Source organism: Ambystoma mexicanum, chromosome 6p, assembly GCF_040938575.1.
Source record: "Ambystoma mexicanum isolate Mex_15411 chromosome 6p, UKY_AmexF1_1, whole genome shotgun sequence".
In the NCBI taxonomy this organism is placed as follows: domain Eukaryota; kingdom Metazoa; phylum Chordata; class Amphibia; order Caudata; family Ambystomatidae; genus Ambystoma; species Ambystoma mexicanum.
In genome coordinates this window covers 30701233-30718881 of record NC_090935.1, presented here as the reverse complement: position 1 = coordinate 30718881, position 17649 = coordinate 30701233, and the positions used below count along the sequence as shown (strand labels likewise).

The window sequence follows — 17649 nt, the reverse complement described above, 5'->3', positions numbered from 1 at the left end:
TCCGTGTGCTTGGCTATTGCAATGCAGGAAGAAAGGATCATGGTCCAGGCTGCATGCAAAGTGGCACCTCCCGTCATAATGCCTGGGTGATGGGTGCTGTGTGCCTGGACGCATCACAATAGTCCCACAAGCCAGAGAAAAGCCAGAGGGCCTGTGAGGGTTTGCTTGGGGGGGGCCCTGTTGAATTCCAGGATAGGCAAGGTGAGGCAGCGGCCTAGTGCGCGGACCCCCGAGAGCCCCGGATTGCTGCTGCCCCCGCCTTCAAGCCAGAGATGCATTTTCAAACCGATGTAAGTTTACGTTTGGCTGCTGGCTTCAGCGACGGTGGCTTCAAAGTCCCGCCGGGTCTGCTTTCCTTTGGTAGGGCCAGGAAGCCTCTTACAACAGGTATTGGCTGCCTGTCGCCTGCTTTTATCAACTGTGCCAGGACGTGAGCCTTGTGTGTTACAAAATCAGGACAGCAGGCATTGCAGTGGCTCCTGCTTCAGAAAGGCACCTTGAAGAACAGCACTAGGAGCTAACGGAGGGCACCAGGGGTATGGGGGCCAGTGGTGCAATGGATAAGGCGCCTGACTAGGAGTCAGAAGGTTGTGGGTTCCACTGCCATCCGGCTGGGCTCCCAACTCTGTGCTTTGTTTCTTTGAATTACATTTAAATTCCCTTGGCCTTCACTGCTCGCAATAGACTTTTGATTTTATGTGGGGCGGGCCCGGTTTCACAGCAAGGAAACACCAGGCGCCATCTCGAAGCACCACCAGTAGGGGTCCCTCCAGAAGGCCCCAACAAGCAGCAGATGATTTCTATGCATGTGTGCGTCCTGTCCTTCAATGGGTGGGGGTTGGCTTGTGTTGGACACAGTCCCAGGGCAGCCCTTCACGTCCCTGATCGGCCACGATCGGCCAGAGACCTCTCTGTGAGCGCCGCAGGCGAGCCTTCTCGGGACCTCAGCAACTGAGGGGCACATTTCCAAATGAGGGAGACATTTCCAGAAAGCGCACCAGGGAACGGCTCAGCCTCTGCTTCGTGGCCTAACCCAGCCTGGTCCTTCTCCAACCATCTGGGAGCTGTCCAAAAGCCGGTGGGCCTGGCGGAATGGGCTCCCAGCAGGCCCTGGCTGACTGGTGATTTGCATACACACAGACACACGCACGCACGCACACTCTCTCTCGTGCTATCTGCTGCCTTTCAGACCCTGCCACCCCTCGCTTGCTTTAAAGGAGCAGTTGGCGAATGACACTGAGCAAAGAATGCACAAGTGGGTAAAGAGATCACACACCTAGAGGCAGCCAGCTCTCATGAAGAGTAGGGCCTAGAAGCAGTGAAGCTTGAGGGGCTGTGCGCTCTTTGCCATGAGCCCCTAGAGGCGGATCATATAGAAAGCGCTATATAGAAATGAGCAGCCAGCAGAGGACAAGGCAGCCGCTCTCGGTGCAGCACAGCACAGAGAGGATCAAGAGAAACGGGAAGGGCTTCCGCGGCAGCGAGCAAGCACAAGACCAGCACGGGAGCGGGGCCCCTTTTATTCTGTCAATAAAAGGTATTTCTCTCCTGGCACGCACGTGTCTAAAAATATGGAACGCTTCACGAATTTGCGTGTCATCCTTGCGCAGGGGCCATGCTAATCTTCTCTGTATCGTTCCAATTTTAGTATATGTGCTGCCGAAGCGAGCACACACTTGGGGCTGAACTGGCCAGTGTATAAAAGCCAGCGCATCGGCTGCCTATTGACCTAGGTTGACTTGTTATGCTCTAACTTTGGCAAGAAACTGTTTGGTTCTGGGGCCGGTATGGAACCAAGAGGCAAAGACCAACGACCCAAGCTTCCTCGCTGCTGGTTTGGCCCAAAAGGAAAGGTTCCGTGTGCTTGGCTATTGCAATGCAGGAAGAAAGGATCATGGTCCAGGCTGCATGCAAAGTGGCACCTCCCGTCATAATGCCTGGGTGATGGGTGCTGTGTGCCTGGACGCATCACAATAGTCCCACAAGCCAGAGAAAAGCCAGAGGGCCTGTGAGGGTTTGCTTGGGGGGGGCCCTGTTGAATTCCAGGATAGGCAAGGTGAGGCAGCGGCCTAGTGCGCGGACCCCCGAGAGCCCCGGATTGCTGCTGCCCCCGCCTTCAAGCCAGAGATGCATTTTCAAACCGATGTAAGTTTACGTTTGGCTGCTGGCTTCAGCGACGGTGGCTTCAAAGTCCCGCCGGGTCTGCTTTCCTTTGGTAGGGCCAGGAAGCCTCTTACAACAGGTATTGGCTGCCTGTCGCCTGCTTTTATCAGCTGTGCCAGGACGTGAGCCTTGTGTGTTACAAAATCAGGACAGCAGGCATTGCAGTGGCTCCTGCTTCAGAAAGGCACCTTGAAGAACAGCACTAGGAGCTAACGGAGGGCACCAGGGGTATGGGGGCCAGTGGTGCAATGGATAAGGCGCCTGACTAGGAGTCAGAAGGTTGTGGGTTCCACTGCCATCCGGCTGGGCTCCCAACTCTGTGCTTTGTTTCTTTGAATTACATTTAAATTCCCTTGGCCTTCACTGCTCGCAATAGACTTTTGATTTTATGTGGGGCGGGCCCGGTTGCACAGCAAGGAAACACCAGGCGCCATCTCGAAGCACCACCAGTAGGGGTCCCTCCAGAAGGCCCCAACAAGCAGCAGATGATTTCTATGCATGTGTGCGTCCTGTCCTTCAATGGGTGGGGGTTGGCTTGTGTTGGACACAGTCCCAGGGCAGCCCTTCACGTCCCTGATCGGCCACGATCGGCCAGAGACCACTCTGGTGAGCGCCGCAGGCGAGCCTTCTCGGGACCTCAGCAACTGAGGGGCACATTTCCAAATGAGGGAGACATTTCCAGAAAGCGCACCAGGGAACGGCTCGGCCTCTGCTTCGTGGCCTAACCCAGCCTGGTCCTTCTCCAACCATCTGGGAGCTGTCCAAAAGCCGGTGGGCCTGGCGGAATGGGCTCCCAGCAGGCCCTGGCTGACTGGTGATTTGCATACACACAGACACACGCACGCACGCACACTCTCTCTCGTGCTATCTGCTGCCTTTCAGACCCTGCCACCCCTCGCTTGCTTTAAAGGAGCAGTTGGCGAATGACACTGAGCAAAGAATGCACAAGTGGGTAAAGAGATCACACACCTAGAGGCAGCCAGCTCTCATGAAGAGTAGGGCCTAGAAGCAGTGAAGCTTGAGGGGCTGTGCGCTCTTTGCCATGAGCCCCTAGAGGCGGATCATATAGAAAGCGCTATATAGAAATGAGCAGCCAGCAGAGGACAAGGAAGCCGCTCTCGGTGCAGCACAGCACAGAGAGGATCAAGAGAAACGGGAAGGGCTTCCGCGGCAGCGAGCAAGCACAAGACCAGCACGGGAGCGGGGCCCCTTTTATTCTGTCAATAAAAGGTATTTCTCTCCTGGCACGCACGTGTCTAAAAATATGGAACGCTTCACGAATTTGCGTGTCATCCTTGCGCAGGGGCCATGCTAATCTTCTCTGTATCGTTCCAATTTTAGTATATGTGCTGCCGAAGCGAGCACACACTTGGGGCTGAACTGGCCAGTGTATAAAAGCCAGCGCATCGGCTGCCTTTTGACCTAGGTTGACTTGTTATGCTCTAACTTTGGCAAGAAACTGTTTGGTTCTGGGGCCGGTATGGAACCAAGAGGCAAAGACCAACGACCCAAGCTTCCTCGCTGCTGGTTTGGCCCAAAAGGAAAGGTTCCGTGTGCTTGGCTATTGCAATGCAGGAAGAAAGGATCATGGTCCAGGCTGCATGCAAAGTGGCACCTCCCGTCATAATGCCTGGGTGATGGGTGCTGTGTGCCTGGACGCATCACAATAGTCCCACAAGCCAGAGAAAAGCCAGAGGGCCTGTGAGGGTTTGCTTGGGGGGGGCCCTGTTGAATTCCAGGATAGGCAAGGTGAGGCAGCGGCCTAGTGCGCGGACCCCCGAGAGCCCCGGATTGCTGCTGCCCCCGCCTTCAAGCCAGAGATGCATTTTCAAACCGATGTAAGTTTACGTTTGGCTGCTGGCTTCAGCGACGGTGGCTTCAAAGTCCCGCCGGGTCTGCTTTCCTTTGGTAGGGCCAGGAAGCCTCTTACAACAGGTATTGGCTGCCTGTCGCCTGCTTTTATCAACTGTGCCAGGACGTGAGCCTTGTGTGTTACAAAATCAGGACAGCAGGCATTGCAGTGGCTCCTGCTTCAGAAAGGCACCTTGAAGAACAGCACTAGGAGCTAACGGAGGGCACCAGGGGTATGGGGGCCAGTGGTGCAATGGATAAGGCGCCTGACTAGGAGTCAGAAGGTTGTGGGTTCCACTGCCATCCGGCTGGGCTCCCAACTCTGTGCTTTGTTTCTTTGAATTACATTTAAATTCCCTTGGCCTTCACTGCTCGCAATAGACTTTTGATTTTATGTGGGGCGGGCCCGGTTTCACAGCAAGGAAACACCAGGCGCCATCTCGAAGCACCACCAGTAGGGGTCCCTCCAGAAGGCCCCAACAAGCAGCAGATGATTTCTATGCATGTGTGCGTCCTGTCCTTCAATGGGTGGGGGTTGGCTTGTGTTGGACACAGTCCCAGGGCAGCCCTTCACGTCCCTGATCGGCCACGATCGGCCAGAGACCTTTCTGTGAGCGCCGCAGGCGAGCCTTCTCGGGACCTCAGCAACTGAGGGGCACATTTCCAAATGAGGGAGACATTTCCAGAAAGCGCACCAGGGAACGGCTCAGCCTCTGCTTCGTGGCCTAACCCAGCCTGGTCCTTCTCCAACCATCTGGGAGCTGTCCAAAAGCCGGTGGGCCTGGCGGAATGGGCTCCCAGCAGGCCCTGGCTGACTGGTGATTTGCATACACACAGACACACGCACGCACGCACACTCTCTCTCGTGCTATCTGCTGCCTTTCAGACCCTGCCACCCCTCGCTTGCTTTAAAGGAGCAGTTGGCGAATGACACTGAGCAAAGAATGCACAAGTGGGTAAAGAGATCACACACCTAGAGGCAGCCAGCTCTCATGAAGAGTAGGGCCTAGAAGCAGTGAAGCTTGAGGGGCTGTGCGCTCTTTGCCATGAGCCCCTAGAGGCGGATCATATAGAAAGCGCTATATAGAAATGAGCAGCCAGCAGAGGACAAGGCAGCCGCTCTCGGTGCAGCACAGCACAGAGAGGATCAAGAGAAACGGGAAGGGCTTCCGCGGCAGCGAGCAAGCACAAGACCAGCACGGGAGCGGGGCCCCTTTTATTCTGTCAATAAAAGGTATTTCTCTCCTGGCACGCACGTGTCTAGAAATATGGAACGCTTCACGAATTTGCGTGTCATCCTTGCGCAGGGGCCATGCTAATCTTCTCTGTATCGTTCCAATTTTAGTATATGTGCTGCCGAAGCGAGCACACACTTGGGGCTGAACTGGCCAGTGTATAAAAGCCAGCGCATCGGCTGCCTATTGACCTAGGTTGACTTGTTATGCTCTAACTTTGGCAAGAAACTGTTTGGTTCTGGGGCCGGTATGGAACCAAGAGGCAAAGACCAACGACCCAAGCTTCCTCGCTGCTGGTTTGGCCCAAAAGGAAAGGTTCCGTGTGCTTGGCTATTGCAATGCAGGAAGAAAGGATCATGGTCCAGGCTGCATGCAAAGTGGCACCTCCCGTCATAATGCCTGGGTGATGGGTGCTGTGTGCCTGGACGCATCACAATAGTCCCACAAGCCAGAGAAAAGCCAGAGGGCCTGTGAGGGTTTGCTTGGGGGGGGCCCTGTTGAATTCCAGGATAGGCAAGGTGAGGCAGCGGCCTAGTGCGCGGACCCCCGAGAGCCCCGGATTGCTGCTGCCCCCGCCTTCAAGCCAGAGATGCATTTTCAAACCGATGTAAGTTTACGTTTGGCTGCTGGCTTCAGCGACGGTGGCTTCAAAGTCCCGCCGGGTCTGCTTTCCTTTGGTAGGGCCAGGAAGCCTCTTACAACAGGTATTGGCTGCCTGTCGCCTGCTTTTATCAACTGTGCCAGGACGTGAGCCTTGTGTGTTACAAAATCAGGACAGCAGGCATTGCAGTGGCTCCTGCTTCAGAAAGGCACCTTGAAGAACAGCACTAGGAGCTAACGGAGGGCACCAGGGGTATGGGGGCCAGTGGTGCAATGGATAAGGCGCCTGACTAGGAGTCAGAAGGTTGTGGGTTCCACTGCCATCCGGCTGGGCTCCCAACTCTGTGCTTTGTTTCTTTGAATTACATTTAAATTCCCTTGGCCTTCACTGCTCGCAATAGACTTTTGATTTTATGTGGGGCGGGCCCGGTTGCACAGCAAGGAAACACCAGGCGCCATCTCGAAGCACCACCAGTAGGGGTCCCTCCAGAAGGCCCCAACAAGCAGCAGATGATTTCTATGCATGTGTGCGTCCTGTCCTTCAATGGGTGGGGGTTGGCTTGTGTTGGACACAGTCCCAGGGCAGCCCTTCACGTCCCTGATCGGCCACGATCGGCCAGAGACCTCTCTGTGAGCGCCGCAGGCGAGCCTTCTCGGGACCTCAGCAACTGAGGGGCACATTTCCAAATGAGGGAGACATTTCCAGAAAGCGCACCAGGGAACGGCTCAGCCTCTGCTTCGTGGCCTAACCCAGCCTGGTCCTTCTCCAACCATCTGGGAGCTGTCCAAAAGCCGGTGGGCCTGGCGGAATGGGCTCCCAGCAGGCCCTGGCTGACTGGTGATTTGCATACACACAGACACACGCACGCACGCACACTCTCTCTCGTGCTATCTGCTGCCTTTCAGACCCTGCCACCCCTCGCTTGCTTTAAAGGAGCAGTTGGCGAATGACACTGAGCAAAGAATGCACAAGTGGGTAAAGAGATCACACACCTAGAGGCAGCCAGCTCTCATGAAGAGTAGGGCCTAGAAGCAGTGAAGCTTGAGGGGCTGTGCGCTCTTTGCCATGAGCCCCTAGAGGCGGATCATATAGAAAGCGCTATATAGAAATGAGCAGCCAGCAGAGGACAAGGCAGCCGCTCTCGGTGCAGCACAGCACAGAGAGGATCAAGAGAAACGGGAAGGGCTTCCGCGGCAGCGAGCAAGCACAAGACCAGCACGGGAGCGGGGCCCCTTTTATTCTGTCAATAAAAGGTATTTCTCTCCTGGCACGCACGTGTCTAAAAATATGGAATGCTTCACGAATTTGCGTGTCATCCTTGCGCAGGGGCCATGCTAATCTTCTCTGTATCGTTCCAATTTTAGTATATGTGCTGCCGAAGCGAGCACACACTTGGGGCTGAACTGGCCAGTGTATAAAAGCCAGCGCATCGGCTGCCTATTGACCTAGGTTGACTTGTTATGCTCTAACTTTGGCAAGAAACTGTTTGGTTCTGGGGCCGGTATGGAACCAAGAGGCAAAGACCAACGACCCAAGCTTCCTCGCTGCTGGTTTGGCCCAAAAGGAAAGGTTCCGTGTGCTTGGCTATTGCAATGCAGGAAGAAAGGATCATGGTCCAGGCTGCATGCAAAGTGGCACCTCCCGTCATAATGCCTGGGTGATGGGTGCTGTGTGCCTGGACGCATCACAATAGTCCCACAAGCCAGAGAAAAGCCAGAGGGCCTGTGAGGGTTTGCTTGGGGGGGGGCCCTGTTGAATTCCAGGATAGGCAAGGTGAGGCAGCGGCCTAGTGCGCGGACCCCCGAGAGCCCCGGATTGCTGCTGCCCCCGCCTTCAAGCCAGAGATGCATTTTCAAACCGATGTAAGTTTACGTTTGGCTGCTGGCTTCAGCGACGGTGGCTTCAAAGTCCCGCCGGGTCTGCTTTCCTTTGGTAGGGCCAGGAAGCCTCTTACAACAGGTATTGGCTGCCTGTCGCCTGCTTTTATCAACTGTGCCAGGACGTGAGCCTTGTGTGTTACAAAATCAGGACAGCAGGCATTGCAGTGGCTCCTGCTTCAGAAAGGCACCTTGAAGAACAGCACTAGGAGCTAACGGAGGGCACCAGGGGTATGGGGGCCAGTGGTGCAATGGATAAGGCGCCTGACTAGGAGTCAGAAGGTTGTGGGTTCCACTGCCATCCGGCTGGGCTCCCAACTCTGTGCTTTGTTTCTTTGAATTACATTTAAATTCCCTTGGCCTTCACTGCTCGCAATAGACTTTTGATTTTATGTGGGGCGGGCCCGGTTGCACAGCAAGGAAACACCAGGCGCCATCTCGAAGCACCACCAGTAGGGGTCCCTCCAGAAGGCCCCAACAAGCAGCAGATGATTTCTATGCATGTGTGCGTCCTGTCCTTCAATGGGTGGGGGTTGGCTTGTGTTGGACACAGTCCCAGGGCAGCCCTTCACGTCCCTGATCGGCCAGAGACCTCTCTGTGAGCGCCGCAGGCGAGCCTTCTCGGGACCTCAGCAACTGAGGGGCACATTTCCAAATGAGGGAGACATTTCCAGAAAGCGCACCAGGGAACGGCTCGGCCTCTGCTCCGTGGCCCAACCCAGCCTGGTCCTTCTCCAACCAGCTGGGAGCTGTCCAAAAGCCGGTGGGCCTGGCGGAATGGGCTCCCAGCAGGCCCTGGCTGACTGGTGATTTGCATACACACAGACACACGCACGCACGCACACTCTCTCTCGTGCTATCTGCTGCCTTTCAGACCCTGCCACCCCTCGCTTGCTTTAAAGGAGCAGTTGGCGAATGACACTGAGCAAAGAATGCACAAGTGGGTAAAGAGATCACACACCTAGAGGCAGCCAGCTCTCATGAAGAGTAGGGCCTAGAAGCAGTGAAGCTTGAGGGGCTGTGCGCTCTTTGCCATGAGCCCCTAGAGGCGGATCATATAGAAAGCGCTATATAGAAATGAGCAGCCAGCAGAGGACAAGGCAGCCGCTCTTGGTGCAGCACAGAGAGGATCAAGAGAAACGGGAAGGGCTTCCGCGGCAGCGAGCAAGCACAAGACCAGCACGGGAGCGGGGCCCCTTTTATTCTGTCAATAAAAGGTATTTCTCTCCTGGCACGCACGTGTCTAAAAATATGGAACGCTTCACGAATTTGCGTGTCATCCTTGCGCAGGGGCCATGCTAATCTTCTCTGTATCGTTCCAATTTTAGTATATGTGCTGCCGAAGCGAGCACACACTTGGGGCTGAACTGGCCAGTGTATAAAAGCCAGCGCATCGGCTGCCTATTGACCTAGGTTGACTTGTTATGCTCTAACTTTGGCAAGAAACTGTTTGGTTCTGGGGCCGGTATGGAACCAAGAGGCAAAGACCAACGACCCAAGCTTCCTCGCTGCTGGTTTGGCCCAAAAGGAAAGGTTCCGTGTGCTTGGCTATTGCAATGCAGGAAGAAAGGATCATGGTCCAGGCTGCATGCAAAGTGGCACCTCCCGTCATAATGCCTGGGTGATGGGTGCTGTGTGCCTGGACGCATCACAATAGTCCCACAAGCCAGAGAAAAGCCAGAGGGCCTGTGAGGGTTTGCTTGGGGGGGGCCCTGTTGAATTCCAGGATAGGCAAGGTGAGGCAGCGGCCTAGTGCGCGGACCCCCGAGAGCCCCGGATTGCTGCTGCCCCCGCCTTCAAGCCAGAGATGCATTTTCAAACCGATGTAAGTTTACGTTTGGCTGCTGGCTTCAGCGACGGTGGCTTCAAAGTCCCGCCGGGTCTGCTTTCCTTTGGTAGGGCCAGGAAGCCTCTTACAACAGGTATTGGCTGCCTGTCGCCTGCTTTTATCAACTGTGCCAGGACGTGAGCCTTGTGTGTTACAAAATCAGGACAGCAGGCATTGCAGTGGCTCCTGCTTCAGAAAGGCACCTTGAAGAACAGCACTAGGAGCTAACGGAGGGCACCAGGGGTATGGGGGCCAGTGGTGCAATGGATAAGGCGCCTGACTAGGAGTCAGAAGGTTGTGGGTTCCACTGCCATCCGGCTGGGCTCCCAACTCTGTGCTTTGTTTCTTTGAATTACATTTAAATTCCCTTGGCCTTCACTGCTCGCAATAGACTTTTGATTTTATGTGGGGCGGGCCCGGTTTCACAGCAAGGAAACACCAGGCGCCATCTCGAAGCACCACCAGTAGGGGTCCCTCCAGAAGGCCCCAACAAGCAGCAGATGATTTCTATGCATGTGTGCGTCCTGTCCTTCAATGGGTGGGGGTTGGCTTGTGTTGGACACAGTCCCAGGGCAGCCCTTCACGTCCCTGATCGGCCAGAGACCTCTCTGTGAGCGCCGCAGGCGAGCCTTCTCGGGACCTCAGCAACTGAGGGGCACATTTCCAAATGAGGGAGACATTTCCAGAAAGCGCACCAGGGAACGGCTCAGCCTCTGCTTCGTGGCCTAACCCAGCCTGGTCCTTCTCCAACCATCTGGGAGCTGTCCAAAAGCCGGTGGGCCTGGCGGAATGGGCTCCCAGCAGGCCCTGGCTGACTGGTGATTTGCATACACACAGACACACGCACGCACGCACACTCTCTCTCGTGCTATCTGCTGCCTTTCAGACCCTGCCACCCCTCGCTTGCTTTAAAGGAGCAGTTGGCGAATGACACTGAGCAAAGAATGCACAAGTGGGTAAAGAGATCACACACCTAGAGGCAGCCAGCTCTCATGAAGAGTAGGGCCTAGAAGCAGTGAAGCTTGAGGGGCTGTGCGCTCTTTGCCATGAGCCCCTAGAGGCGGATCATATAGAAAGCGCTATATAGAAATGAGCAGCCAGCAGAGGACAAGGCAGCCGCTCTCGGTGCAGCACAGCACAGAGAGGATCAAGAGAAACGGGAAGGGCTTCCGCGGCAGCGAGCAAGCACAAGACCAGCACGGGAGCGGGGCCCCTTTTATTCTGTCAATAAAAGGTATTTCTCTCCTGGCACGCACGTGTCTAAAAATATGGAACGCTTCACGAATTTGCGTGTCATCCTTGCGCAGGGGCCATGCTAATCTTCTCTGTATCGTTCCAATTTTAGTATATGTGCTGCCGAAGCGAGCACACACTTGGGGCTGAACTGGCCAGTGTATAAAAGCCAGCGCATCGGCTGCCTATTGACCTAGGTTGACTTGTTATGCTCTAACTTTGGCAAGAAACTGTTTGGTTCTGGGGCCGGTATGGAACCAAGAGGCAAAGACCAACGACCCAAGCTTCCTCGCTGCTGGTTTGGCCCAAAAGGAAAGGTTCCGTGTGCTTGGCTATTGCAATGCAGGAAGAAAGGATCATGGTCCAGGCTGCATGCAAAGTGGCACCTCCCGTCATAATGCCTGGGTGATGGGTGCTGTGTGCCTGGACGCATCACAATAGTCCCACAAGCCAGAGAAAAGCCAGAGGGCCTGTGAGGGTTTGCTTGGGGGGGGCCCTGTTGAATTCCAGGATAGGCAAGGTGAGGCAGCGGCCTAGTGCGCGGACCCCCGAGAGCCCCGGATTGCTGCTGCCCCCGCCTTCAAGCCAGAGATGCATTTTCAAACCGATGTAAGTTTACGTTTGGCTGCTGGCTTCAGCGACGGTGGCTTCAAAGTCCCGCCGGGTCTGCTTTCCTTTGGTAGGGCCAGGAAGCCTCTTACAACAGGTATTGGCTGCCTGTCGCCTGCTTTTATCAGCTGTGCCAGGACGTGAGCCTTGTGTGTTACAAAATCAGGACAGCAGGCATTGCAGTGGCTCCTGCTTCAGAAAGGCACCTTGAAGAACAGCACTAGGAGCTAACGGAGGGCACCAGGGGTATGGGGGCCAGTGGTGCAATGGATAAGGCGCCTGACTAGGAGTCAGAAGGTTGTGGGTTCCACTGCCATCCGGCTGGGCTCCCAACTCTGTGCTTTGTTTCTTTGAATTACATTTAAATTCCCTTGGCCTTCACTGCTCGCAATAGACTTTTGATTTTATGTGGGGCGGGCCCGGTTGCACAGCAAGGAAACACCAGGCGCCATCTCGAAGCACCACCAGTAGGGGTCCCTCCAGAAGGCCCCAACAAGCAGCAGATGATTTCTATGCATGTGTGCGTCCTGTCCTTCAATGGGTGGGGTTGGCTTGTGTTGGACACAGTCCCAGGGCAGCCCTTCACGTCCCTGATCGGCCACGATCGGCCAGAGACCACTCTGGTGAGCGCCGCAGGCGAGCCTTCTCGGGACCTCAGCAACTGAGGGGCACATTTCCAAATGAGGGAGACATTTCCAGAAAGCGCACCAGGGAACGGCTCGGCCTCTGCTTCGTGGCCTAACCCAGCCTGGTCCTTCTCCAACCATCTGGGAGCTGTCCAAAAGCCGGTGGGCCTGGCGGAATGGGCTCCCAGCAGGCCCTGGCTGACTGGTGATTTGCATACACACAGACACACGCACGCACGCACACTCTCTCTCGTGCTATCTGCTGCCTTTCAGACCCTGCCACCCCTCGCTTGCTTTAAAGGAGCAGTTGGCGAATGACACTGAGCAAAGAATGCACAAGTGGGTAAAGAGATCACACACCTAGAGGCAGCCAGCTCTCATGAAGAGTAGGGCCTAGAAGCAGTGAAGCTTGAGGGGCTGTGCGCTCTTTGCCATGAGCCCCTAGAGGCGGATCATATAGAAAGCGCTATATAGAAATGAGCAGCCAGCAGAGGACAAGGAAGCCGCTCTCGGTGCAGCACAGCACAGAGAGGATCAAGAGAAACGGGAAGGGCTTCCGCGGCAGCGAGCAAGCACAAGACCAGCACGGGAGCGGGGCCCCTTTTATTCTGTCAATAAAAGGTATTTCTCTCCTGGCACGCACGTGTCTAAAAATATGGAACGCTTCACGAATTTGCGTGTCATCCTTGCGCAGGGGCCATGCTAATCTTCTCTGTATCGTTCCAATTTTAGTATATGTGCTGCCGAAGCGAGCACACACTTGGGGCTGAACTGGCCAGTGTATAAAAGCCAGCGCATCGGCTGCCTTTTGACCTAGGTTGACTTGTTATGCTCTAACTTTGGCAAGAAACTGTTTGGTTCTGGGGCCGGTATGGAACCAAGAGGCAAAGACCAACGACCCAAGCTTCCTCGCTGCTGGTTTGGCCCAAAAGGAAAGGTTCCGTGTGCTTGGCTATTGCAATGCAGGAAGAAAGGATCATGGTCCAGGCTGCATGCAAAGTGGCACCTCCCGTCATAATGCCTGGGTGATGGGTGCTGTGTGCCTGGACGCATCACAATAGTCCCACAAGCCAGAGAAAAGCCAGAGGGCCTGTGAGGGTTTGCTTGGGGGGGGCCCTGTTGAATTCCAGGATAGGCAAGGTGAGGCAGCGGCCTAGTGCGCGGACCCCCGAGAGCCCCGGATTGCTGCTGCCCCCGCCTTCAAGCCAGAGATGCATTTTCAAACCGATGTAAGTTTACGTTTGGCTGCTGGCTTCAGCGACGGTGGCTTCAAAGTCCCGCCGGGTCTGCTTTCCTTTGGTAGGGCCAGGAAGCCTCTTACAACAGGTATTGGCTGCCTGTCGCCTGCTTTTATCAACTGTGCCAGGACGTGAGCCTTGTGTGTTACAAAATCAGGACAGCAGGCATTGCAGTGGCTCCTGCTTCAGAAAGGCACCTTGAAGAACAGCACTAGGAGCTAACGGAGGGCACCAGGGGTATGGGGGCCAGTGGTGCAATGGATAAGGCGCCTGACTAGGAGTCAGAAGGTTGTGGGTTCCACTGCCATCCGGCTGGGCTCCCAACTCTGTGCTTTGTTTCTTTGAATTACATTTAAATTCCCTTGGCCTTCACTGCTCGCAATAGACTTTTGATTTTATGTGGGGCGGGCCCGGTTTCACAGCAAGGAAACACCAGGCGCCATCTCGAAGCACCACCAGTAGGGGTCCCTCCAGAAGGCCCCAAAAAGCAGCAGATGATTTCTATGCATGTGTGCGTCCTGTCCTTCAATGGGTGGGGGTTGGCTTGTGTTGGACACAGTCCCAGGGCAGCCCTTCACGTCCCTGATCGGCCACGATCGGCCAGAGACCTTTCTGTGAGCGCCGCAGGCGAGCCTTCTCGGGACCTCAGCAACTGAGGGGCACATTTCCAAATGAGGGAGACATTTCCAGAAAGCGCACCAGGGAACGGCTCAGCCTCTGCTTCGTGGCCTAACCCAGCCTGGTCCTTCTCCAACCATCTGGGAGCTGTCCAAAAGCCGGTGGGCCTGGCGGAATGGGCTCCCAGCAGGCCCTGGCTGACTGGTGATTTGCATACACACAGACACACGCACGCACGCACACTCTCTCTCGTGCTATCTGCTGCCTTTCAGACCCTGCCACCCCTCGCTTGCTTTAAAGGAGCAGTTGGCGAATGACACTGAGCAAAGAATGCACAAGTGGGTAAAGAGATCACACACCTAGAGGCAGCCAGCTCTCATGAAGAGTAGGGCCTAGAAGCAGTGAAGCTTGAGGGGCTGTGCGCTCTTTGCCATGAGCCCCTAGAGGCGGATCATATAGAAAGCGCTATATAGAAATGAGCAGCCAGCAGAGGACAAGGCAGCCGCTCTCGGTGCAGCACAGCACAGAGAGGATCAAGAGAAACGGGAAGGGCTTCCGCGGCAGCGAGCAAGCACAAGACCAGCACGGGAGCGGGGCCCCTTTTATTCTGTCAATAAAAGGTATTTCTCTCCTGGCACGCACGTGTCTAGAAATATGGAACGCTTCACGAATTTGCGTGTCATCCTTGCGCAGGGGCCATGCTAATCTTCTCTGTATCGTTCCAATTTTAGTATATGTGCTGCCGAAGCGAGCACACACTTGGGGCTGAACTGGCCAGTGTATAAAAGCCAGCGCATCGGCTGCCTATTGACCTAGGTTGACTTGTTATGCTCTAACTTTGGCAAGAAACTGTTTGGTTCTGGGGCCGGTATGGAACCAAGAGGCAAAGACCAACGACCCAAGCTTCCTCGCTGCTGGTTTGGCCCAAAAGGAAAGGTTCCGTGTGCTTGGCTATTGCAATGCAGGAAGAAAGGATCATGGTCCAGGCTGCATGCAAAGTGGCACCTCCCGTCATAATGCCTGGGTGATGGGTGCTGTGTGCCTGGACGCATCACAATAGTCCCACAAGCCAGAGAAAAGCCAGAGGGCCTGTGAGGGTTTGCTTGGGGGGGGCCCTGTTGAATTCCAGGATAGGCAAGGTGAGGCAGCGGCCTAGTGCGCGGACCCCCGAGAGCCCCGGATTGCTGCTGCCCCCGCCTTCAAGCCAGAGATGCATTTTCAAACCGATGTAAGTTTACGTTTGGCTGCTGGCTTCAGCGACGGTGGCTTCAAAGTCCCGCCGGGTCTGCTTTCCTTTGGTAGGGCCAGGAAGCCTCTTACAACAGGTATTGGCTGCCTGTCGCCTGCTTTTATCAACTGTGCCAGGACGTGAGCCTTGTGTGTTACAAAATCAGGACAGCAGGCATTGCAGTGGCTCCTGCTTCAGAAAGGCACCTTGAAGAACAGCACTAGGAGCTAACGGAGGGCACCAGGGGTATGGGGGCCAGTGGTGCAATGGATAAGGCGCCTGACTAGGAGTCAGAAGGTTGTGGGTTCCACTGCCATCCGGCTGGGCTCCCAACTCTGTGCTTTGTTTCTTTGAATTACATTTAAATTCCCTTGGCCTTCACTGCTCGCAATAGACTTTTGATTTTATGTGGGGCGGGCCCGGTTGCACAGCAAGGAAACACCAGGCGCCATCTCGAAGCACCACCAGTAGGGGTCCCTCCAGAAGGCCCCAACAAGCAGCAGATGATTTCTATGCATGTGTGCGTCCTGTCCTTCAATGGGTGGGGGTTGGCTTGTGTTGGACACAGTCCCAGGGCAGCCCTTCACGTCCCTGATCGGCCACGATCGGCCAGAGACCTCTCTGTGAGCGCCGCAGGCGAGCCTTCTCGGGACCTCAGCAACTGAGGGGCACATTTCCAAATGAGGGAGACATTTCCAGAAAGCGCACCAGGGAACGGCTCAGCCTCTGCTTCGTGGCCTAACCCAGCCTGGTCCTTCTCCAACCATCTGGGAGCTGTCCAAAAGCCGGTGGGCCTGGCGGAATGGGCTCCCAGCAGGCCCTGGCTGACTGGTGATTTGCATACACACAGACACACGCACGCACGCACACTCTCTCTCGTGCTATCTGCTGCCTTTCAGACCCTGCCACCCCTCGCTTGCTTTAAAGGAGCAGTTGGCGAATGACACTGAGCAAAGAATGCACAAGTGGGTAAAGAGATCACACACCTAGAGGCAGCCAGCTCTCATGAAGAGTAGGGCCTAGAAGCAGTGAAGCTTGAGGGGCTGTGCGCTCTTTGCCATGAGCCCCTAGAGGCGGATCATATAGAAAGCGCTATATAGAAATGAGCAGCCAGCAGAGGACAAGGCAGCCGCTCTCGGTGCAGCACAGCACAGAGAGGATCAAGAGAAACGGGAAGGGCTTCCGCGGCAGCGAGCAAGCACAAGACCAGCACGGGAGCGGGGCCCCTTTTATTCTGTCAATAAAAGGTATTTCTCTCCTGGCACGCACGTGTCTAAAAATATGGAATGCTTCACGAATTTGCGTGTCATCCTTGCGCAGGGGCCATGCTAATCTTCTCTGTATCGTTCCAATTTTAGTATATGTGCTGCCGAAGCGAGCACACACTTGGGGCTGAACTGGCCAGTGTATAAAAGCCAGCGCATCGGCTGCCTATTGACCTAGGTTGACTTGTTATGCTCTAACTTTGGCAAGAAACTGTTTGGTTCTGGGGCCGGTATGGAACCAAGAGGCAAAGACCAACGACCCAAGCTTCCTCGCTGCTGGTTTGGCCCAAAAGGAAAGGTTCCGTGTGCTTGGCTATTGCAATGCAGGAAGAAAGGATCATGGTCCAGGCTGCATGCAAAGTGGCACCTCCCGTCATAATGCCTGGGTGATGGGTGCTGTGTGCCTGGACGCATCACAATAGTCCCACAAGCCAGAGAAAAGCCAGAGGGCCTGTGAGGGTTTGCTTGGGGGGGGGCCCTGTTGAATTCCAGGATAGGCAAGGTGAGGCAGCGGCCTAGTGCGCGGACCCCCGAGAGCCCCGGATTGCTGCTGCCCCCGCCTTCAAGCCAGAGATGCATTTTCAAACCGATGTAAGTTTACGTTTGGCTGCTGGCTTCAGCGACGGTGGCTTCAAAGTCCCGCCGGGTCTGCTTTCCTTTGGTAGGGCCAGGAAGCCTCTTACAACAGGTATTGGCTGCCTGTCGCCTGCTTTTATCAACTGTGCCAGGACGTGAGCCTTGTGTGTTACAAAATCAGGACAGCAGGCATTGCAGTGGCTCCTGCTTCAGAAAGGCACCTTGAAGAACAGCACTAGGAGCTAACGGAGGGCACCAGGGGTATGGGGGCCAGTGGTGCAATGGATAAGGCGCCTGACTAGGAGTCAGAAGGTTGTGGGTTCCACTGCCATCCGGCTGGGCTCCCAACTCTGTGCTTTGTTTCTTTGAATTACATTTAAATTCCCTTGGCCTTCACTGCTCGCAATAGACTTTTGATTTTATGTGGGGCGGGCCCGGTTGCACAGCAAGGAAACACCAGGCGCCATCTCGAAGCACCACCAGTAGGGGTCCCTCCAGAAGGCCCCAACAAGCAGCAGATGATTTCTATGCATGTGTGCGTCCTGTCCTTCAATGGGTGGGGGTTGGCTTGTGTTGGACACAGTCCCAGGGCAGCCCTTCACGTCCCTGATCGGCCAGAGACCTCTCTGTGAGCGCCGCAGGCGAGCCTTCTCGGGACCTCAGCAACTGAGGGGCACATTTCCAAATGAGGGAGACATTTC

At 55.3% G+C, this 17649-nt stretch overlaps 9 non-coding genes across 9 annotated transcripts; all 9 read right to left on the bottom strand.

The window, feature by feature from the left end:
* Positions 1–1565: 1565 nt before the first annotated feature.
* LOC138511929 (U6 spliceosomal RNA) lies at positions 1566–1672 on the bottom strand. The gene has a single exon (XR_011280813.1). It is a non-coding gene; the product is annotated as a U6 spliceosomal RNA (small nuclear RNA).
* A 1749-nt stretch (positions 1673–3421) lies between these two features.
* Positions 3422–3528, bottom strand: LOC138511927 (U6 spliceosomal RNA). The gene has a single exon (XR_011280812.1). It is a non-coding gene; the product is annotated as a U6 spliceosomal RNA (small nuclear RNA).
* A 1748-nt stretch (positions 3529–5276) lies between these two features.
* On the bottom strand, positions 5277–5383 carry LOC138512354 (U6 spliceosomal RNA). Its single transcript, XR_011281198.1, has one exon. It is a non-coding gene; the product is annotated as a U6 spliceosomal RNA (small nuclear RNA).
* Positions 5384–7131: 1748 nt separating this feature from the next.
* On the bottom strand, positions 7132–7238 carry LOC138512330 (U6 spliceosomal RNA). The gene has a single exon (XR_011281176.1). It is a non-coding gene; the product is annotated as a U6 spliceosomal RNA (small nuclear RNA).
* Positions 7239–8972: 1734 nt separating this feature from the next.
* On the bottom strand, positions 8973–9079 carry LOC138511926 (U6 spliceosomal RNA). The gene has a single exon (XR_011280811.1). It is a non-coding gene; the product is annotated as a U6 spliceosomal RNA (small nuclear RNA).
* A 1738-nt stretch (positions 9080–10817) lies between these two features.
* LOC138511925 (U6 spliceosomal RNA) lies at positions 10818–10924 on the bottom strand. Its single transcript, XR_011280810.1, has one exon. It is a non-coding gene; the product is annotated as a U6 spliceosomal RNA (small nuclear RNA).
* A 1748-nt stretch (positions 10925–12672) lies between these two features.
* On the bottom strand, positions 12673–12779 carry LOC138511924 (U6 spliceosomal RNA). Its single transcript, XR_011280809.1, has one exon. It is a non-coding gene; the product is annotated as a U6 spliceosomal RNA (small nuclear RNA).
* A 1748-nt stretch (positions 12780–14527) lies between these two features.
* LOC138512353 (U6 spliceosomal RNA) lies at positions 14528–14634 on the bottom strand. The gene has a single exon (XR_011281197.1). It is a non-coding gene; the product is annotated as a U6 spliceosomal RNA (small nuclear RNA).
* Positions 14635–16382: 1748 nt separating this feature from the next.
* LOC138512329 (U6 spliceosomal RNA) lies at positions 16383–16489 on the bottom strand. The gene has a single exon (XR_011281175.1). It is a non-coding gene; the product is annotated as a U6 spliceosomal RNA (small nuclear RNA).
* Between the last annotated feature and the right edge of the window lie 1160 nt (positions 16490–17649).